The sequence below is a fragment of the Odontomachus brunneus genome, unplaced genomic scaffold (assembly GCF_010583005.1).
Source record: "Odontomachus brunneus isolate Ranch 3 - 2012 unplaced genomic scaffold, Obru_v1 Obru_scaffold_020, whole genome shotgun sequence".
NCBI classification, from domain to species: domain Eukaryota; kingdom Metazoa; phylum Arthropoda; class Insecta; order Hymenoptera; family Formicidae; genus Odontomachus; species Odontomachus brunneus.
The window spans coordinates 1176626-1189386 of record NW_022639470.1 but is presented as its reverse complement, the minus strand read 5'-3'; the positions used below and the strand labels follow the sequence as shown (position 1 = coordinate 1189386).

General features: G+C 37.6%; 1 protein-coding gene across 5 annotated transcripts in view; it reads left to right on the top strand.

The window, feature by feature from the left end:
* LOC116842008 (innexin shaking-B) overlaps positions 1-12761 on the top strand; it is a 64080-nt gene that overhangs the window by 4823 nt on the left and 46496 nt on the right. Inside the window, exon 1 of one of the 5 annotated variants that reach the window (XM_032810623.1) lies at positions 11439-12699. The exons of the other annotated variants lie outside the window; for them this stretch is intronic. The gene's annotated coding sequence lies outside the window, so the exon portion shown is untranslated. Of the gene's footprint in view, positions 1-11438; positions 12700-12761 lie in introns of those variants that run through there. 5 annotated transcript variants of the gene reach the window in all.

Genomic DNA, 12761 nt, shown 5'->3' with positions numbered 1-12761 from the left:
CCCCCCCTTCCTCTCTCTCTCTCTCATTCTCGTGCAATGAAGCTTTAATTTGTTTTCTCATCGACGAATAATATTTTATATGAAATATCTGCGTGCGTATATTAAAGCATCCAAAGATTACATCGCGGTTGGAATCTTAAAATATCTTGAGCCGCCACTGTGTGTCATAGAACCTGTATTGTTTACGGTGGTTTATTATTATTTCCTGTTGCCGGCGGAGTTTCCATTCTCGTGCGATATGTCAATGACGATGCCCCCTCTTCCGACGTTTAGCTCGTGAAAGAGATCTCGCACGTCGTTTAAAAATATTTCGATGTCGCGAGGTCGCGCGCGAAATGATGAAAATACTTTTGGTACTGACGATACCTCAATATAAAAAATAAAAGTTTATAATTAAATTGAAGTTGTGTAAAATGTTCCAAATTAAATAACATTAAATCCCGGGTGACCGTTACAATAAAATTAAGTGATAAAGAAATACTAAGATTTCATTTTTGGATTCTACGTATAAAAATATAAAAAACGCTGAGAAAAATTATCCGATAAAAAATTAATAAACGGATATTTTCGATCAAAATACCGATGAATTTTGTGATCAGGTTTCCGATCAGGAAACATCTGATGAGAAATATCGTTTCACTATTTAATACCATTATGATAAAAATTGATCAGAATTTGATCGGAATATAAAAATTGATCGGAATTTGATCGAATATAAAAATTGATCGGAAATATCCGTTTGTTAATTTTGTTTATCGGATAATTTCTCTTACTGAGAAACACATCAGAAATTCCATATAACAAATTATCTATTGATCAGTGTAGTGAGCGAGTGCACAGAAAAGAAGAACTTTTTCTTTGGAACATATCTTTATTTTCTCGACGTGTTAATTTTCAAACGTCCGCGACCTATAAGAAACACGCGCGCGCGGCGGTTATATGAGAAACAATTTCGAAAGCCAAAAACTCTAGTTTCTTTTATTAAGTCGTTAACGAAATCTCCCGACCTTCGTGTTAATTTGAAGGACTTTAAAAAAAAAAAAAAAAAGAAGGGAAGAGAAAGAGAAGACGAAGAAGAGAAGGAGCGTGAAGTCTGCATAATCGTGAAACTTGATTAGGCACGTGGGCGAAGAAGACAGACGCGGCGTGCCGATTTAATCCCAATCGAATGACGCCCATGCCTATGCTTTATTTAAAGCATGCGCGGCCTAATGCGTTTACTACAAGCGCCAGCTAATTCACAAGTCCCGGCCACGAGGCCGTGCGTGAACGCGTCTCGCCGCGTTGACGTCGCTCTTCGTCCGCGGCAATTGTCCGCTAACGGTGATGTATCGCTTCCTCCGTCGCGCCTGTCGCTCTTCTTCTCTCGCGTTTCCTCATTAATAAATATCCATCGGATGTTACGGCTGTTACGTAATCGAATCGTGAAACTCGCGCGGTCTCGAGCGCTGAGAATTTTCGAGTATCGACACTTAGGCCACCTTGTAGCGGCCGATACGCATCGAGCACGTGTTTTTTTATCTGCATACGGGCAGAAGTGGACGTGTACAAATTATCTCGGACTGATTTAGCGGCGCGAGCTACACGTGTACGCTTAATGACTTTTGCGAGATAAGAATCATCGAGTCTTTTCCTTCGATCTTCAACAAGTCTCTCTCTTTACCTTCCACCAAATTTTTTTCTAATTTTAATTATTTTGGCAAATTGTTCCTAATTTAAATATACTACTATCATCTAGATTTTCTCTAAAAAATTATACACGGAAAAGAAATTTGTGGTTGGATTAAAAATTTCTGGTAAAATATAAATAAACTAAAAATTTTCCGTTCTTGAAGTTACCACAATTCTGTTCAAGTTGATCAGAAATCTTGTTGTCTTAAGCCGAATTCTGGTAGCTTCAACCGGAAATTTTCTGATTTGTTTACATTTCATAAGAAATTTAATTAATACAACTATGTGTTTTCCATATAGGAATAATATAAACTTTCATATTATCTTTGTGAAAAGATTAAAAGTAGTAAAGAACTTAGTCTTATGAAAGCATAAGACATGCATTGTTGTTGATAGGAAAAATAAACAGCGTTTACGAATTTTCTTAAAAAAAAAAAATAAAGTCTTTAATATTTGTAGAATTTCAACCATATTAATATTTATCATTATGTTTTAAGTATAAGAAATTATTTCATCATTTAAAAAAATTAAAATTTCGGCGTCCAGGACCGCTATTATGTACATATTTACTAATAACTATCAATATTTGTTATTAGTGTGTGTAATAAATATAATTATGAATAATTTTAAACAATAAACTATGAAAAATAGCAGGTTTTAGAAACAAACTGAATTAAAATAAAAAAGAAGCTAAAAAATGGAAGACATTAGGTTGTATCTCAAAATTATATAAATATTTGAAATTAATTTTTTTTGTAACTTCTTACTTCACTAATCTATATAACTGGTTCTTGCTTTACTGATCTGTTATAGAATCGTCTATCAAAAATATCGTCATGTATAAGAAATGTCTTGTTAAAAAATAGCAATGTCGTCGTTGATAAACGATAATAATCGTTAATTGTTTATCATCACTGGTAACGACAAGAAGTTGCAGAAGGCTTGTTTGTTTTAAATATCTGATTAATTATTAAACGTAACTCAATGCCTTCAATTTTTTAATTTTATCTTTAATTTTTCAATTTTCTAATTTAATTTTTTCATTTTAATTCAATTTTGTTCATTTTTTAATTCTTTTTTTATTTTAATTTAATTTTAATTCAAATTTGATAATAAAAATTGTCACTTTTATTATTATAATTGTTCATTTTTAAATTGTTAGTAAGGAATGTCGATGGGACATTTTTGTTTACATAATGTAAACGTATACAAAGATGAACATATTATAACTTATTTTTCATGTCATATTAACATATGATAATAGTTATTTTAATTTAACTTATTCATGGAAACAATTTCTCTTAATAAATTAGGTTATTTTATACGTCAAAGTTTATATTAATGATTTGAAGACTCGCTTTTTAATTATTACTAATGTTAAAATAACTTTTGTCATTTTTTAAATAATTGTGTTAAAGAGAACTCAAAATAATATTCCATTTCTAAGTGACATACAAAAAATAACAAGTTATTAAATTGATATTAATATAACACATTAAAACATCACGAAAATAATAATATATTTGGTTAATTTTGGTTAATTTAAAAAAATAAAAATATTATAGGGACTCGCATTTGTTTTTTAGTCGCTAACATATATTTTTATGATATCAAACAAGGAATCCCAAGTTTATAATCAAAAGTACTTTAGGAATACGTTCAGCAAAAAAATATTTTCGTTAATTTTACATTAAAATAAGAGTAAAAAATGAATAATACATGCATTTTAACATTTGTACATAAGATCTTTGTGTATTAGTTTTATAATTACACTAATTAATTTTTTTGTACCGTTTAATTTCGCTGCTATGTCAGATTACACTGCGACGATTTTCCCGATCCCATTGAAGCGCGACGCATCCCGAATGGTATGCCACACTGAGAGAAATTATCAAGATATCCGATTAACTTTAATCTGATACTTCCGATCATAAAAGCATTTTATCAGATAAACCGATCAAAAAATTATGAACTGATATTTCTCATCGGATACAAAAATTCACCGGTACTTTGATAAAAAATATCCGTTTGTTAATTTTTTATCGGATAATTTCTCGCAGTGCAGATTTTCCCGCGAGAACGCCATGGGAATCTCGCGACGGACAAAGTCCAGCGGAAGGTAGCTGCGATTCGCACGGATTCGCGCGATACCATCGGCGCTTCCCGCGGTATTCCCGCGATGGCATCTTAAAGGTACACGGATGGAAAAAGCCGGAATGGCATTGCCATAGTCCATACTTAATTCCATATAAAGTACGGACGATGATAAACATTCTGAGTAGCCTCGCAGGGAGCAAGAAAGGAGCGCGGGATGCATTAAGGCTCGATTCACACCAGCGGGGTCGATCGCGTGCGCATCCTATTCGCGCTCCAGTTGCAATCCGCTGAAATATTCTCTCCGAAATACTTCGAGATCGGTGATACACGCGCCTCATCGCGGCCACGGTGAAGATAAGCCGCATGCAAGATAGTAAAACGATTCACATTGCAAGAAATTACCGCATTCCTCGCTGAATACTTCGAATATTCGTCCGTGGACGACCTTCTAGTCGAGTCGCGTAATGAACCATTCCTCGAACGAGACCCCGTTTTTATGTTAGGGAGAAAAAAGTTTGGTTGAATTAACGTGACTATGGGTGAAACAAACGTCTGTTGGTTGAAGGAAACCGAATTTCTGGTTCTTAGAACCGAATTTTATTCATAAAAATCAGAAATTCTTTTTTCATTAAGAAAAATGATTCGTTCAGCTGCCTAGAAATTTCCCAAGACTTTTCTAGATACAGCAATGATTTTGATTAGAATACCTAAATTCGTCCAAAAATTGGTTGTTCATTACGCCCATTAATTGTGAATCTCATTTTTATTTTATTAAATAGATTTTTTGTCTGGAATTAAAACGGAAATTCTATAGGAACTCGCGCTTTTTTTAGTAAATATATGTTGCTATACTTTTATAATATTAAACAGGGAATTTCTATGTTTTAACATATGTTTTGTTCAATTTTAATGTAAAATGAATACTAGAGAAAGAATATTGGGAAATCTTTGGGTTTTCCACTTAGAATCACATACTTCTAACTCCGTGTAGAAAATGTCTTAAGATCTAATTAGGATCCAACCTAATTTCCTGCCAAAAATAATGGATTCTGATTAAAAAATTTACGAAGATTCGGATTAAATATTAAAAAAATGCGATCTTAAGTAAGAAATACAAACAGATCCCATTTTTTTGCTGAACGTATTCCTAAAGTATTACGTATTATCTTTCTTTTGATTAAAAATTTGGAATTTCTTGTTTGATACCATAAAAGTTTATGTTAGCGACTGAAAAACAAAGGTGAATCTCTATAATATTTCTATTTTAGATAGAGAAACCATGTTTATAAGATGAGAATAAGATTCCCAATTAGTATAACTAATTTTGGAGCAATTTAGGCATTCCAATTGAAATCTATGCTGTCTGGGAAAATCTTGGAAATTAGAATATCCCAAAAAGTTTTCTGTACGGACCACAACAGAAACCATAATAATTTTGCAGAACTGGGATTCAAATCCCAATCAGATTCCAAGAAATTTTTTATATAGCATTGCCTCGTCAGTTCAGTCAAACCATTCTATACGAGGCTAGAATCCATAATTATTTTAGGGAAGCAGGATAAACCCCATCGAGATAAATTTTCTATGTGGAACCAGAACCCATATCTATTTTGAGTATCTAAATCCCATTTACATTCTAAGAAATTTTCTATGCGGGCATTGCTTCATTAGTTTAATCAAACTTTTCCATATTCTGTACGTAACCAGAATTTATATAATAATTTTAGGAAATCGGAATAAATCTCAAGAAATTTTCTATGTGGAACCAGATATCGTAATTATATTGACGATCCAAATCCCAAATGGATCTCGGCAAATTTTCTATGCGGAACCCATAATTAAGCTTTCTTCCTCATATAAAATTCTCTCTCTACCCAAGAATCTTTCGCCATAAAATCCTGCCTTCTACGAACACAATCTTCTCTCTACCCAAAAGCGCGGTCGTGACGACAAAACGCGGCTCGCTCGCTCATTTGTATCCTCTGCACACTTGGCGTTACAGAAATGAGTCAACGGCTCAAGAATATCGTTGTTTAGTCATCTGGGAAATTTTCTGCGGATTTCCGGAGCTCTCAGTAAAACGAGGCTCATCTCTCGTCGCTCTGCACGATTCGGGAACGTCGCGGTGGGCTCCATAGTGTGGATCTACCCTAAAACCGACGGAGCCGCGTTGGAAAAAGCGGGGTAAAGAGGATGAAGTCCGAAGCGCGGCGGCTCGCCCTTTTCTTCATTTTGCCCTTAGGTATTCCCGCGCGCCGCGCTTGCATCCCATCGCCGGGGCCGGGTTTTCCCGTCGCCTCGCCTCGTCCCGCCTGCGCTTTCGCCTCGCGGCACGAAGTGCAGTCGCACGCGTAAACGCTAAAATAGAATAGCGTCCGCGCACGTCAAACGGGATTACGCGGGTCTCCTGACCTCCTCGCCGTCGCAACGGCCGCCCAATGTTGCCGCGGCTCGTTTTCGGCAATGTAACGGCGGCGCGTAATGTGTAACGAGATGTACACCGAGGGCTATCAAAGCGGAACGCGGCCGCTTTGAAGTGACCGCGCGCCACCCTGCGCGTTAATTGCCGCGGAGCTTTCGATCGTTTCGCTTCCCCGAACCCTCGGCCGTCGCCGTCGCCGCTGCCGCCGGCGACGGCGACGGCATTAATGGCACTCGGGGAAAAAATTATACGCGCGGACGAGGCCCCTCGTCGGTTATAAATAAAGCAGGCCTCCCCCCGAGCATTTCGCGGCCGAGACTTCGCGAGATCCGGTGTGCGCGCCTCGCCCGTAGCCGCCCGGTTACCACTTGCCTCACTTATCATCCCGCGATGCTCCCCTATCGCTCAGCCGCATCTGGAAAAAGTCTCCTCCCGACGTTGCGCGTCGTATTTACGCCGCGACGGCGGCGACGGTGGCGGCGACGGCGGCGGCGCATTCGATGCTCATCTCCGCGAGGGCGAATAAGAAAAGCGCGACAGCGGATTTCCGCTTCGGGAACGACGTTAATATGTTCGAGTTTTAGCCTTATCTGCGCTTGTCCATCGGCCGCGCAGGAAATTGGCAGCTAATTGGTGGGACGGCAAGGGAGTCGCATGAATCGATAAGGCCGCGTCGTTGAATTTCATGCGCGTTTTCCACGTGGCAGAGCGGAAAAGCGCGCTGCGCCCGGCATCATCAGGCGCGCGAAATTAAAGTTACGCGCGGATCGTAACGCTCTAATCGATTTATCATCCGCGGTTCCGTATGGACAATTCTTCCTCAGCGCGGGAACGCTCTGGTTCGCGCGTCAACGAGCGAGTAACAGGTCAATAAACAGATCGCGGAAGTTCGCGTAAAAATTAACAAAGTGCGATCTATTCTAACTCTCTTGTCAATCTCTGCACGGTCCCTTTCGGCGAAGGAGAGAAAGAGTGAGAGAGATGGAGAGAGGCATTTGTTTGTCTTAGGAAACTCTTTCAGACTCCTGGTCCCTCGCCGTGGAAATACGGGCGTTCAAAATTCTTGCGAAATACGCTGAAGAAGGATGTGTCCATACGGTGAATTTTGAAATTGATTGAGCACATTTGTAAAATATTCTTTCCTTTTGCACTGACAATAAAAAAATTACCGTAAAATTAACGGGACATCAACCTGTTTTTGTTACTGTTTTCTTATGATTTTATCACGTTAATTTTTCACGATTTATTGATTGTTAAAGAAAAAGGAAAGGACTATTTTAAGGATCTGTTCGATCGATTGTCGTTTGTGAACATATAATTTTATTTCATCGTATTTTCTGCAAGAATTTTCTCGCTCTTTTGCAACTATGAATCAAGATAGTCGCGGCGAAAATATTATACAAATATCTTAAAGATATATGATATAAATTTATGTATAATTGAGTTTAATTAAGTTTTAGTTAAATTGCTCTAAGCAAGATATACAAAATTAAGAAAACAAAGAAAAGAGAAAGAAGAAAAAATAGAAAAATAAAGGCAAAAATGTAGATGTGCGTTTATAGATCTAAAAAAAAGAGCAAACCTATACAGAGAGAAAATATATCATAATTTTTTTTCTTTTTCTATATGAATTCAGTTTGATTTTATTATGTTTTTAATGCAGAAATATTGACTATCAGTCCATCTGAAGATATAAAGTCCATCTGAGGATATAAAGTCCATATAAGGATATGAGGAACATAGCAAATTTCGTAACAAACGTAATAAATTTTTTAATGATACATTTCAGTTCCTAAAACATATATAAATAGCACGTATAAAAAGATAATCAATTATTACAGAATTTTGATCTATTCTTTAATTACAAAATACTATAATAATTTTTACTATAACATTCTTTATTCATGCAGATAGATATAAATTTGGCAGCAGCTTTAGTTAATTTGTAATGTTGTAATTGTAAATAATAAATGATTCATATGCTATATATATTTATCTGATAAAATTAAGAAAGCACAAAAGAGAAATACAAACAAAGCTATCGAAATTTGGTCAAAACAATATGTTATGTAAAATGTGACACAAAAATCTGAATATAATTTTTAGTATAAATTCGTTTCTGCCTCAATATAACGAAAAAGTTGCATTAATGTATGGTTTATTATTATAGTAAATTTATTGATTAATTCTATAAAAGTATATTTGCTTCATAAATACGATAAAACAATTTGTACAGTTTTCATCATCGATTATTCTCACATCGTAATAATCATCAAAGTCTGTTTGAGCAGTTGATTGAGTATTATTACGACTGGTAGATGTTGTAGAGTTAAGCTGAATTGGATTTAATTGCATATTGGAATGTTTAGATATCGCTGCCACACATCTACTTATGTCAAAATTTACATTTGTATATAAGTTAAAAAATGAAAATATCAAAGAAAAATAATTTTATATAGAGAGCAAGAAAGAAAGAGCGAGAGAGAGAAAGAGAGGGAGAGAGAGAGAGAGAGAGAGAGAGGGGGGCTCTAATCGAGGAATATTTAGATTCCATGTTTAGCTTTTAATGAGAGCTTCATTAATGTTTTCTGGCATGGGTAGTTTTTCTATGTTTTGAAGTATTTGATAATTTTGGCACGCTCGACGTTTTCCCAATCTTCATGCAGCAGCTGCCGCGTTAAAACATCGTCGAGATGTCCATGTGAGCGAGCGAGCGAGAGTGAGCGTCCGGACGGACGGGCGCGGAAACAAGTGTAAAATGTTTTATTTTCCCAAAAACACATTTCAACTCGAAAATGGTTACAGCGAGAGCGCATCCTGTCTTGGCACGGGTCCAACAGCACACACAACTTCGCTGAGTCAAAGGAGACCCTTGTGCTCTCGCAAGCCCGACAAAGAAGCACTGGCGCGCGAGCGTCTCGAGAAGTGCACATAACAATATCTCTCTCCCCCGGCGAGCGAATTACTTAAATTCCGCGGGCGCGAAGTGCAGTCGCCAAGTTTAGCGCCAAGTATTGCGCGGGCGCGCGCAATAATTTCGCCGGCTTCACACGAGCGAGTGGGCGAACGCAGAGAGACGGGGGACGCGGATTCGCACGGGGCAGGGCGGATGTTTCACCGCGGGAATTAGTCGGCGACTGAGAGAGTGCGGGCTCGCACTTGATCTTGAAATTAATCGGAAGCAAATCGCGAGCGACGCGACGCTCCCCGGCCGCCCCCGGGAGAGCTGTAAAACGCGCGAGGTTCGTCCGCGAATTCGTCGGCCGGAATTAAAATCGAGCCGCGGGGCGCGTAAGCGGATTTTCCTCGCCGTGTGCGAACTGATTGAATCGCTCGTCGCGCACCGGGTTTATTTGCGGTTGCCGGGCGAGCGAATCGCGAAAGCTCTCGTGAGCGGAAAGATATCTCGTGATGAACGGTGGCGGCAGTTTTTTTCCTGTTTTTTCTCCCGTTCCCAGATAGATAGGTGTGCGTGAATTTGGCAGCGACATTAGACTGGTCGCATCCCTTATGCGCGCTTTATATGGCGCTCATATTTATCATATAGACTGGCGAAATGGAAATATAAAAGAAATACGAAATATCAAAATTTGTTAAAAACTATATGTCATATAAAATGCTATTTGAAAATCTGAATGTAACTTTTAGTAAATTTGTAGCTGCTTGAATATTCGTATATTTAATTCATACACTGAGAGAAATCATCCGATAAAAAATTAACAAACGAATATTTCCGATCAAAATACTAATGGATTTTTGTATTCGATTAGGGAACATCTGATGGAAACCGGTGAATGATTTTTTTATTGGTTTATCTGATGAAATGCTATTATGATCGGAAGTATCCGATAAAATTTGATCGAATATCTTGATCGGATATAAAAATTGATCAGAATTTAATCAGAAATATCTGTTAATTTTGTACTGGATCATTTCTCTTAGTGTATAAAATTTATATTTATCATATAAAGTATCGAACAAGTTGACATATTTTTAAGAATTTCGACATTAGAACTTTCAAATAAATTATCCAATAGGTCCACATAAATTTAGCAACAAATTTACTAATCAATTGTAAAGATAACATCCTTTATGAATAATTCATATAATGCTTATATTTATAAGGTGACCAGACGTCCCGATTTTTCACCCTGGTTAGGCGACAGTTTCCCAAAAAGTGGAGGGGATAATGTTGGTACCAAAAGAAATCTTTACACGATATAATTTAAAGATCTGTTTTTTGTAACTGCACTGCTAAACTAATACAAAAGGTTAGAGTGAGAAAACGTATATTTGCCTCATTTCAATTTATTGCATCAATTTAGCAGTGCAGTTACAAAGAACAGAATCTTTAAATCATATTGTGAGATCATTTCTAATCATTTCTTAATCATTTAGAGATTTTCCTTGGTACCAACATTATCCCCTTCATTTTTCGGGAAACTGTCGCCTAACCTTCACCCTTTATCCCGAATTTTTTCGAGTGCAATTCGGGGCACCGATTTGTCATCATTTTCAATTATTGTCAAATAATTTTCGGATTTTTTACTCCTTCCCCCCGCCCCCCGCTTCACACATTTATGAAGTGTCCCGAATTCAAGGCTGCGAAATCTGGTCATCTTACATATATCGCAAGGAGAAACGAGAAGATTACTTACAAATGACGTCTTCACGTCCCGGCGATCGCACGTCGCCATTCTCAACACTCCCGAGACTTATTAATGAGACTCACTTTCGATGGATAAAAGACGCGAGAAATGCGGAGCGATTTTGATCGATGTGTGCCCATGGCTGCTGCTTGGCGCGAAAAGATCGAACATTTCGCACGATTCATTACCAACTAGATTGAATAACCACGATGACAACCTCGTAGTGCGAAACGAACGCGATTGGTTAAGGTGTCCGCCGTAGATCGCGTCGTTGTAGACGCGCGATCTCGTTCGCATCACTGGCGTTCACATTCATGCACTTTTGGCACTTTCGGCGCGCTAATGAACTTTTGGTGTACGTGATTGACAGCGCGCGCGTCTGCGATCTTTTCATGCCAAGCAACTGCCATGGACATAACGCTCCGTATTCAATACGTCTTTCGCTTGTGTCCTGTGAGTCTCCTGCGGAAATAAGTATTAAAGTGCCGAAAATAACGACGTGCGGTCGTCAGGACATATCGTAAATACATTATTACGGAGTAATCTCCTCCCTTCTCGACACATACAACTAAGGTGACCAGACCTAATTTTTTCGGGACAGTTCCGATTTTTCACCCTTTGTCCTGAATTTTTTTTGAGTGCTATTCGAGACACTGATTTGTCATCATTTTCAATGATTGTTAAAATAATTTTTTGATCTTTTTATTCTCCTCCCCCCGTCCCTCGCTTCATACATTTATGAAGTGTCCCAAATTTGGAGCTAGAAATCTAGTCATCTTATTGCATAGATTGACGAAATAAAAATATGAAAGAAATAAAAAGAAATGATTAAAATTTGCTAAAAAGACATATAAAATATAATATAAAAATCTTAGTTACAATAAAAAACTACAAAATAATTTATTAAAAACTATATATATATATATATATATATATAAGTTATATGTACAAAACTCGTATAATTGTTAACTATGGCTGCCAGAATTATGTCTTTTCTCTGACTATAGAATGACGCAAGTTGGTATTCTTTACAAAATTTTTCATATAGCACTCATATTTATCATATAAAAATACGAAAAAAATGTAAAAAATCGAAATTTACTCAAAACAATGTGTCATATAGAATACAATATGAACATCTGAGCGTAACTTTCAGTAAATTTGTTGCTGCGTCAATATAATAAAAAATTAACATCTTTGCATGTAAATTTAATCACGAATTCAGTACAATATATTTACGTCATATACGTGATTACAACATTTATAAATTCTGATTGTCTCACGTTGTGATAATCATGGAAAGGAGGGGGTCTTTTTTCCTTCTTTTTTTTTTAACTCTCCGTTTATGCATTCGATTTAATTGGGTTTTCGACTAGAAATGTGCGTGTTGACATGAGATGCGCCGGTCGCGGATATCTTTGTACGTTTTCCCCGAAATTTTCCGAGGGAACGTCGCCGTTCATTTTTCGTCTCCCTTACGTAAAGCGATGCTTGCGAGTCGCGGGTGTGCATGATGTCGGGCCGTCGGCAAGACTAATCACTTCCACGCTCTCTTTAACCGGCTCTAAAGGGAAACAAGAAAAAGAGAGAGGAAGAGGGGAGGGGGAGAGAGAGAGAGAAAGAGCGAAGGCAACGGACAGGAATTTACGATGACTTTATTGGGACATCAAACGTAAGACGAGAAGCAAAATATGCGAAAGCCCGAGAGCGAGGCACGCCGTAAAGATTTTTCGCTCTTTGACGAACGGTTTCCGAGAATATCCCGCTGTGGAATTTGGAAACCCGCGAAGGACCCTCGTAAACGTTCAAATGCGCATAATCTCGCGAGCGCCGCCGCAATGTTTCGTAATTTACCTAGTGGTAAGTCGCCCAAGATAGTAATAACGAAATGAGAGTCCGAAGGAATTTTTCCTTTCTAGAGT